Raw genomic sequence first — 9,497 nt, forward strand, 5'->3', positions numbered from 1 at the left:
TGTGGATGTAATTTCTGAGCCTCTGGCTATTATTTTTGAGAATTCTTGGAGAACAGGAGAGGTGCGGGAAGATTGGAGGCAGGCGAATGTTGTCCCCATCTTCAAAAAGGGGAAAAAGGAGGATCTGGGTAACTACTGACCCATCAGCTTAGAATCATAGAGTTAGAAGGGACTTCCAGGGTCATCTAGTCCAACCCCCTGCACAATGCAGGAAACCCACAAATACCTACCCCAGATTCACAGGATCTTCATCGCTGTCAGATGGCCATCTAGCCTCTGTTTAAAAATCTCCAAGGAAGGAGAGCCCACCACCTCCTGAGGAAGCCTGTTCCACTGAGGAATCGCTCTAACGGTCAGGAAGTTCTTCCTAATGTTGAGCCGGAAACTCTTTTGATTGAATTTCAACCCATTGGTTCTGGTCCTACCTTCTGGGGCCACAGAAAACAATTCCACACCATCCTCTATATGACTCCTTCAGATACTTCAAGATGGTGATCATATCACCTCTCATCCGCCTCCTCTCCAGGCTAAACATCCCCAGCTCCTTCAACCTTTTCTCATAGGACTTGGTCTTCAGACCCCTCATCATCTTCGTCGCCCTCCTCTGGACCCGTTCCAGCTTGTCTATATCTTTCTTAAAATGTGGTGCCCAAAACTGAACACAATACTCCAGGTGAGGTCTTACCAGAGCAGAGTAAAGTGATACTATCACATCACGTGATCTGGACACTATACTTCTGTTGATACAGCCCAAAATTGCATTTGCCTTTTTAGCCACCACATCACACTGCTGACTCATGTTCAGCATATGATCCACTAAGACCCCTAGATCCTTTTCGCACATACTACTGCTAAGACAAGTCTATAACTATGCATGGGATTTTTCCTACCTAAATGCAGAACTTTATATTTATCCCTGTTAAAATTCATTTTGTTGGTTTTAGCCCAGTTTTCCAGCTTGTCAAGGTCATCCTGTATACTGTTTCTGTCTTCTGTATTTGCAACCCCTCCCAATTTAGTATCATCGGCAAATTTAATAAGCATTCCCTCTATTCCTTCATCCAAATAATTTATAAAGATGTTGAACAAAGCAAGTCCCAGGACAGATCCTTGAGGTGCTCCACTTGTCACTCCTCTCCAAAAGGATGAGGAATAATTCACAAGCAGTCTTTGGGTGCAATCAGTCAACTAGTTACAGATCCACCTTATGGTAACAGGATCCAAACCACATTTTATCAACTTGTCAACAAGGATAGTATGTGGAACCTTATCAAAAGCCTTACTGAAATCAAGATGAACGATGTCTACAGCATTCCCCTGATCCAGCAAGGTAGTCACTTTCTCAAAAAGTAGGTATTTGTGGGTTTCCTGCATTGTGCAGGGGGTTGGACTAGATGACCCTGGAGGTCCCTTCCAACTCTATGATTCTATAACTTTTAAAAAGGGGGAAATTACAGTGCTCATTATAAGTATAGATAAAAAATTAATGATTTGTTTTAGCTACTGAAATGCTTTCTATTAATTCAATTATTAGTATAAATTTAGCATAGGCATCAACAGAGGTGGCCTGTCCACTAGGCAGGCCTAGGGGGCGGGGGGGAGGCACCTGATTGGGCCCTCTTCCTGACTCCAGGGCAATTGATATCACCCAGGAGGAGGGGCCCTGGGAGCTGGGAAGAGGCTGCATTCCGCTTGGCCTCCTCTGTGGTGCCCACTCCATCCCACCACCTGCCCCCTTCCATGGCCCCTGCAAGCAAAGCTGGAGGGTGGAGAGGGCACGTGCAGCAAAGCACAGAGAGGCTGTGTGCCAGCTGGCTGCTGTTGCTCTGCTTCCAGAAGGCAGAGCAACAGGGAGTGCAGCTTCTCTGTGCCCCCACGGCGCCCTCCCCGCCCTCCAGCTTTGCCTGTGGAGGGGGCAGGGGTAGGGAGTGGGGGGCCTGTAGAGCACCAGATGCCCTAGGGTCACCTCTGGGCATTAATATAACTGTATTAATATAATTTAGGTTGTTACAATATAATAACATAAATACAGGTCTTTTTTTGAAATAATGTTATACTTTATAAAATAATGACTCCCTTAAGATTATAAAGGTTAACTTTGATGTGCATATGAACATTATTGTTATCTCTTTGTTTTTAGAAATACTTTTAAAAATATTCTTGGATTTAAAATTGACGGATAACTGTGATAGTACTAGGATGCATTAGAATATATAATGAAATAATGTTAATAATAGTAACATGATAATAAATGTTAGTTTTTAGTAACAAGCGTAATATGTAGAAATTACTGAATAGTAGATATTTTAAATGCTTATGTTTTATACTTACTCTGATGCCATTTGTCCTTATGATGAACAAATAGATAAATATGATACTTACAATTTCCCCCTTCCTTCTTTTCTTCTCTGTACACCTATCTCAATTTATAATAATAAAAAAGTATTAGGTTTTTGCTTGGCTCATTCAGTTTTATTAAAAATGTCCTCTTGGACATTTCCGTATGCTGAATTTACAGACAATATCCAATCAACTGGCCATTATCTACGGCTGCCAACTGGCCTGGGGAAAAATGTTCAGGTCTTTTAATAAAGGTTTAAAGGGATGTTATTTACCTCTATGCCATGAAAGGCTTTATAATATAGTGGATTCAATGCATGGAGGAGTCGCCAGTTGAGTGATCACAAGCTGTTTAATAGAAATGCTATAGAATAGGGCTACATTACAAGGCTGGGGATGGGGCCTACCGGCCCAACTTATATACATCTCTGGATTCCCACGCTAGCACATCATTAAATCATTCAAACCAGTGAGGGCTTGTGATTGGTCTAGGGCTGCAGAGATTTAGATCCTGCAGCCCTTTGTTCCCAAGTTCCCAAGCTCAGTCCGCATGGCTCCAATGAGCCTGGCAGGCACACCCAAAGTCTTCACTTGAGTCCACATACATAACAGGCTTCAACTGTCCATTTCTGCATACTAAGACTATGCATTCAAACCTGCCTACTCAGCCAGCCTTGCTACATTACAGTTCCTAGGATGACAGGGCATGAGGATTATCTCAGGTAACGCTAACAGGTTTCTCAAGCACAGCTTTCCTCTTCTAGGGTACAGAGAGCAGGACTTGAGGGGAAGATTTAAATGGCAGTCTAGATTGTATGGGAGGAGATGGTCCTTCAGGTACCCTCAACACAAGCATTTAAGGCATTAAAGGTAAGAACCAGCACTGAATTGTGCCAGTACAGATATTTTTCAGCACAGGAGTAATACGATCCCTGTAATCAACCCCTGGCAGTAGTCTGGCCACTGGATTTTGAACCAATTTAAGTTTAAGGACTGTTTTCAAAGATGGCCCCACATAGGGCACATTGCTATAATCTAACTTGCTTATTATTGGAATATGAATCACTGTGACCAGTTACACTTTATAAGGAGCACTGTAGCTGGCATATGAGCTGAAGCTGATAAAAGATGCAAGGTACCAGGGAGGACACTTGAACCTCCAACCATGGGCAAAGATCCAGTAGCACCCCCAGGCTATGAACTTGCTCCTTCAGGAGGAGTGTAACTCTCTCTACCAAAAGCTGGCTTCATGGTTCCTGCACATCTTCTCTATTGACCAACAGACCTCATTCTTTTCTGGACAGAGATTCAGTTTATTGCCCCCCTTCCACCCCATTAACTTCTCCAGGCACAAATTCAGGACTTCCACAGACCCACCCAAGTCACCAGTTATATAGTAATAGAGCTGGGTGTAGGTTTGCCAGGGGGTCCAATACTATGAGCCCCAAAAGAAGGTGCCCCTATCCTTCATTATTTCCTATGGAAGGAAGGCATTTAAAAAGGTGTTCTGTCCCTTTCAATGTGATGGCTAGAACTTCCTTGGAATTCAATTATGCTTGTCACACCCTTGCTCCCGGCTCTGCCCCCAATGTCTCCTGGCTCCACCCCCAAAGTCTCCAGATATTTCTTGAATTGGACTTGGCAACCCTAGCTGGGTGTCATTTGCATATTGGTGACACTTCGCTCCAAATCCCTGGATGAACTGTCCCAGCAGTTTCATGTGGATGTTAAATAACATGGGGAACAAGATGGATCCCTACAGGGAGGGCAGTCTTGAAACCAAATTTGAAGGAATGAATGAATGCTAATGGGGACAGGGCATATTCTGCCAGTACCATCTTCTAGAACATGCCAGTCAAGTAACAACAACCTCTGAAGCACAGTGCCCACTCCCAATCCAACTAGCCTACACAAAATGATACTATAGTCAGTGGTACTGAAAATTCCTGATGGGTCCAGGAGAATCAACTGGGATGCACTTGCCCCCTCACTCTTCTGGCAAATGTCATTAGTCAAAGCAACCAAGGTAGTTTCCATCTGCAAACCATCTCCTGGCCTGATGCCAGCTGCTTGCTGATAACAAAGATGAGCAGTTGCAAAATTGCTTCTGTGCAACTGGCTGTAAGCATGACCCTTAGGCATGGGGCTATAAAAACCAGCCATGAGTGGCTGTTAGGCATGGATGCAATGATAGATGCTGAGGCACTGACTCTGCCTTGCCTGACTTCTGGACCCCTGACCCTGGACTAAATGACTCTGCCTTGTTTGACTTTTAGCACCTAATACTTGCAGCTTGCAAGCCAGGACACTCTATCATTTTGCCCAAGGATGGAATATTAGCCACTGGATAATAGTTGAGGATGGTGGAAGACGGGGGCCTGGTGAGACTTTGTCCATGGGGTCGCAAAGAGTCGGACTCGACTGCAACTGAACAACAACGACAAATAGTTGTTTCGGTCATTTAGTCCAGGGATGCCTTTTTCAGGAGCGGTCTCATACTTGCCTCTTTTGAAGTGGTCGGAACCATCCCCTCCCACACTTATAACCTCCTGGACCCAGTTAACCAACCTGCCTGGCATTAGATAATTATCCATGAGGGGCAAAAAGCAAGCCTAGATGTGATGGGCACCCTTCTAAGCAACTTGTCCACTTCATCTGCTGAAAAACATCAACAGTCTAAGACCAGACTGGGTTCCAAGAGCATCCTGAGACTGAACTGATCCAACTGTGGCATCTAAGTTGTGGTATATGTGAACAACTTTACATGTAAAATTCTTCGAATAAGAGCTCCTTCACCACCCAGAAATGCTCTTCTGGATGGCATTGTGTAGATGCAATGATGGCTGAGAAGTGATCTGGCTTAGCTATTATCACTGCCACAAAGCAGGCATGTTAATATGTTCTTACCTGTGGTGGGGGGGTGGGGTGGGGATGCCCTGTCCTTTGTACATAGGTTTAATGGAATGTTGTTTAACAAGTGATAATATTTACCTCTGTGCCATGAAAACCTTCAGTTGCCTATGTCCATACAATAAAGGGTCAAGGCATTTTTTTCTCCTGCTCAGCTTTGCTTTGATTCCTCTCCTGCCCAGCAGATGAAAAGGTTCAGGAGTCAGTTTATCATGCCTTATCATGCTTCCTTTTGCTAGCTGAATAGTGACATATTTAAAAATTATATTGAACAAAGATTTATGTAGAGGTCATGGACAAATCACTGTAAGTGCTTCCATCATCTTATCCATATATGTAGCAGCTATCTGAAGCTTGATTGTCATGTTCGCTTAGCTCAGATGCTAAGTTGTCTTTACCTATTTGAGGTGGATTGAGGCTCAGATAAATTATCTTGTGCAAGACAACACAATTAATCCAAGCAGAGGTGGAAACAATTAACATTTCCCTAGTTTAAATGCACTGAACATTGCCTGCTATTCTAATATCTATTGTATAGTGGGTTCTATGCATTGATGAGTCGAAGGATAGGTGATAACAAGCTCTTTATTAGGTACAGCATAGTGGGTGGCTGCCCTACAAGGCTGAGAACTAGGCCAACAGGGCCAAACTTATATACATCCCTGGGTTCCCGCGCAAGCACGTTATTGGGTCATTCAAACAGGCGGGGGCTTGTGATTGGTCCAAGGTGGCAGAGATTTGGATCCTGCAGCCCATTGTCCCCAAGCTCAGTTCATATGGCTCCAATGAGCCAGGCAGGAACACCCAAAGTCACATACATAACAATATCTTTTTGCCCTCATAGCACCCCACAGATTTAGACTACTCAGGTGTCATTTATATGTTAGACCAGCAACATGGAAGAGTTTTTTCTGGGGCTTTATCTCACGGCACTACTTTGTAAGAACCATGTAGGCAGTAGCAGTCACACAGATTTTCCCCATGTCATTGTCACCCCACGACCTGTATGTTTCCCCAGTGGGGCAAATTGTAGTCTCATGGAAGAATTTCAAAATGGTGCCTTGTGCTGGGGTCTCAGCTCACATCAAGCCACTGCGCACCTGCTGTTTAAAGGGGGGGGGGGGAAGCCCCGTGGAGTGTTCCATTAATGGAACCCCATCTTCATAAGAACATAGGAAGAGCCCTTCTGGATCAGAACAGTTGTCCATCTAGTCCAGCATTCTGTCTCACACAGTGGCCAGCCAGTTTCTCTGAATGATCAACAACAGGGCATAGAGGCTGAGGCGTTCCCCTGATGTTGCCTTCAGGCTCTGAGATTCAGAAGCTTAGTGCCTCTGTATGTGGAGGTTTCCCTCAGTCACCATGGCTAGTAGCCACTGATAGACTTATCCCCCATGAATGTAATATCCATTTAAAACTGCTTATTCCTGTGGCCAGCACTACATCCTCTTGCAGCAAATTCCACATTTTAACCACTCTATGCATAAAGTAGTATTTTCTTTTGCACATTCTGAATCTACTGCCCATTTAATTGGATGCTCTCAAGTTTAAGTACTTTGGGATAGGGGCACCTGCTTTTGAGGCTCATAGAATTGGACCCCCTGGTGAAATCATTTTGAAACTTGGGGGGTATTCTGGAGAGAGGCACTAGATGCTATACTGAAACTTTGGTGCCTCTACCTCAAAAAATAGCCCCCCCCCAGAGCTCTCGATACCTCCAGATCAATTCCCCATTATACCCTATGAGAATCGATCTCCACATAGGGAATAATGAAGTGCCCAGCAGATATTCCCCCCCCCCCCCCGTTTCTGGTGACTCTGAAGCGAGGGATTGGCATCTTTACTCACGAGTTGCTGCCAACTTCAAAGTAACACAGACACACCATCCCAAGCGGAAGCCTTTCCAATCGGAGACTGAAGCCTCTGGAGGTGGAAAATCACATGGTTGCTATGGGGGTGGGCTCCCCCCCCCCGGCCAGCTGACTGGGGGGGGGGAAGGAGCCTGGAAAGTGAGAGAACCCCCGCTGGGACCTGGGGATTGGCAAGCCAAACATTTCATGGCCTCTTTATTCTGCTCCCAAACCTCAGATCTGTAATCCTGAGAAAACTCCTAACAATTAATTCAAAGCATTCTACAGAACATCACTCATGCAATTAAACAGCAAGTCCCAAAATTCTAGGGAAAGTCATGAAAATAAAACCAGTCTTAAACTGGTTACATTTGGAATGTTGATGTATCTCTTCTCTCCTCTACCTCATTCCCATTGCTCTTTTTGTCTGTTCTTGTTCTATTCTCTTGTCTCTGCTTTGCCCACCTTATGAACATTGAAAATCCTACATTCTTTATCCTGCCTATCACCAAATGATGTGGAAACAGCAATCCAGCTGTGTTAAGCACTCCCAAGTCCCATTTTATTTTAGTATGTGCTTTTCACTAACTCATTCACTCAATGAGAATCCATTGTCCACAGCAGCAGAAGTGTACAAACACCAGGGTGGCAATTATTTTCATATGGACACAGCCAGGGGTTGTTTTGTAGAAAAATAGGTGGTGGAGCTCATCCAGGGATTGTTATGCAGCTGCAATACTATTAAATGGATAAGGAGGTGGAACTCTCAGAAGGAGGAGGTAGAACTCTCAGAAAGGTTCAGGAGCTGTGCTCTTGTGAGCTCCCACTGAATCTGAGGTCTGGACACAGCCCATGAAGAGAGTGAAAATAAAATGCTGTTTTGAACACACTCCATCATGGTTGCCAAAGACAGATCCAGGACTGTCCCTTACGGTATTCCAGTTTGTCCTCTCTTTCTCTCAAAGGAAAGGTGATGGCAAAGGGAAGAAATAGGAGGTCAGGGTTTCCAACTGAACAAATCTTTAACTGTGCCTGACAGCAAAATAAGTTGCAAATATGGTGGATTGCCAGATCTCAAGCAGATTGGGGAAGGAAGAGAATCCATAAATCAGGGTGAAATTTTGGCTAAAAGTCTGTCTCTTGGTGGTTTGTGGATTGGACAGGCCTCAGATGCTTCCATTCATCTGCAGTCTTTTGCCTAACAACAATGTTTATAGAAAAGCTCACAAACATTTTAATTGGTTTCATATTGATTGAATTCTCTCCCTATATAAAGCAAGTAGGAGTCAAAGGAATTCTAGGCTGCCGAGAGAGCTTGGACACTTGCACAGATTGCATATCAAGGTCAGTACAAGTCATATTCTTAGCCTTTTTCAGGAAAAATATGAGATACAATTATGTTTCCAAAAATACCAGGAGGTTTACTGATCTATAGTTTAAAACTGGCGTAGTGTATAGGACAAAGTAAGACTCAACAGAGGCAGATGGAGCTTTTGTATACATGTGCTATTTACCACATCTTAGAGAAATAAATTTCATAGGTTCTGGATCTGATTCAGCATCTTTGTGATGCTTTTATAAACCCACTATACACAAGTAGAAGAATACTCTAATCATAAATATGTTTTGCAAAAAAAATATCATGGGAGATGTGTGCATGTTTTGGGGTAGCTAAGCAAATCCTCATAGGAGCTTCAAGAGGACCAGGTCCCTCTCCTCCCATCCTTTTAAACTGTGAGGTAGCAGTCTTCCTGGCAACTTAAAGGGCCATTGGAGGAGTATACTGAGCTTAGAAGCATTTTTATGGTGCTTGTCTCACTCAGTTTTAAGGAACTTGGTTAATCTTTTTTAGACTGTAGTAGCTGCAAGTCTAGAAGCTATACAAAAACAAACCAACCACTTGCTGAAGAAGAAACTGCCATTAAACTTTTAGAGGATCTTAATTATTCCTATGTTGTCTGAACCTTCTACCAAAAAATAATGTACATAATTGAGCTTTGTGGGAAATAAAGCATTTAGTTTCTGGGCAGGGTCTGGGGATACAGCCCAAAGTATCTAGCAGTTTGTGGTTGGTCTGCAAATATAGTTCAGCACAAAACTTGCCTATTTACAGCTTTTAAAAATCTGCTGGGAAGAATGGGTCAGAAAAGCAGCATTACCACTTGCTTTTGTGGCACGTTGTTCAAAAGCAAAAAACTGGCCAGGTTGGTTTGTGTGTACCTGCCTGCTACCTACTACTGAGGTTTGGACAGCTAGTGCTTTAATACTAGGAAGATTGAAAACATGTTTTAATAATTGATGCAAAGTAGCCCTGCATCCCTTTTTACTTGTAAAATTTGTTAATGCTTCTAGGTATGCTTTTGTTTCATTGTGCTCTTCTGATTTTTCTCATGGCAG

The sequence above is a fragment of the Heteronotia binoei genome, chromosome 5 (genome assembly GCF_032191835.1).
Source record: "Heteronotia binoei isolate CCM8104 ecotype False Entrance Well chromosome 5, APGP_CSIRO_Hbin_v1, whole genome shotgun sequence".
NCBI lineage: Eukaryota > Metazoa > Chordata > Lepidosauria > Squamata > Gekkonidae > Heteronotia > Heteronotia binoei.